The sequence below is a fragment of the Anoplophora glabripennis genome, unplaced genomic scaffold (genome assembly GCF_000390285.2).
Source record: "Anoplophora glabripennis isolate ALB-LARVAE unplaced genomic scaffold, Agla_2.0 scaffold298, whole genome shotgun sequence".
In the NCBI taxonomy this organism is placed as follows: domain Eukaryota; kingdom Metazoa; phylum Arthropoda; class Insecta; order Coleoptera; family Cerambycidae; genus Anoplophora; species Anoplophora glabripennis.
This window is the reverse complement of record NW_019416410.1, coordinates 359,665-360,608: the sequence shown is the minus strand read 5'-3', so window position 1 is coordinate 360,608 and position 944 is coordinate 359,665.

Genomic DNA, 944 nt, shown 5'->3' with positions numbered 1-944 from the left:
CATAAAAATATCTATATTTTTACAATAAATGTTCAATATGATGCCCATTGTTGTTCAAGCAGGTATTAATTCTTCTTTTCATATTATTAAATACATTCTGTAAAACATTTTGTGTAATACTCCTAATTTCGTTTGTAATTGCCTCTTGAAGTTCTTCAATCGTGTGTAACCGTTGAGCAAATACTGAATTTTTTAAAAAAACAAATAAATAATAGTCTAGGGGTGTAAGGTCAGGAGAACGTGGTGGCCATCTATCTCGACTAATTATTCGATCATCATAATACTCTCTAATCAACTCTAAAGTTTCGTTAGAGGTGTGAGCTGTTGCGCCATCTTGCTGAAAGTATCCATGATGGATTTCATCGTCGTGAAGTTCCTCAAAAAATGGTAACAATATTTGCTGCCGATATACCTGCCCAGTTACATTTTCACGGTAAAAATATGGTCCGATTATTCTTCTACGTGACATAGCTACCCAAACACCAAGTTTAATAGGGTGCAGAGTTGTTTCACGCAAAATATTAGGGTTTTCTGTGTTCCAAGAGCGATAATTTTGGGAGTTTACGTACCCACTTAAATGAAACCACGCTTCATCAGAAAAAAATGTTAGATCTAGAATATCGTCGTCATTCAGATTTTCGTTAAACCAATTACAGTATTGCACACGTTTTCCAAAATCTAACGGAAGTAGTTCCTGCACAACACTAACTTTATAAGGATGAAAATGCAACTTCTTTACTGCTTTATGGCATGATCCATATGATATTCCTATAAACAATTTAGGAATAATGATACAAATTTTAGAATAAATATTTGTTATTAAGTACCTGTTTGAGCAGATAACCGACGTAGTGATTTGGTTGGACTAGTTCGTAAGCGGTTTTCAACATCTTCCAAGACTTCCTCTGTAAGAATAGACTTTCTGCCTGGAGATTTTCCTCTAC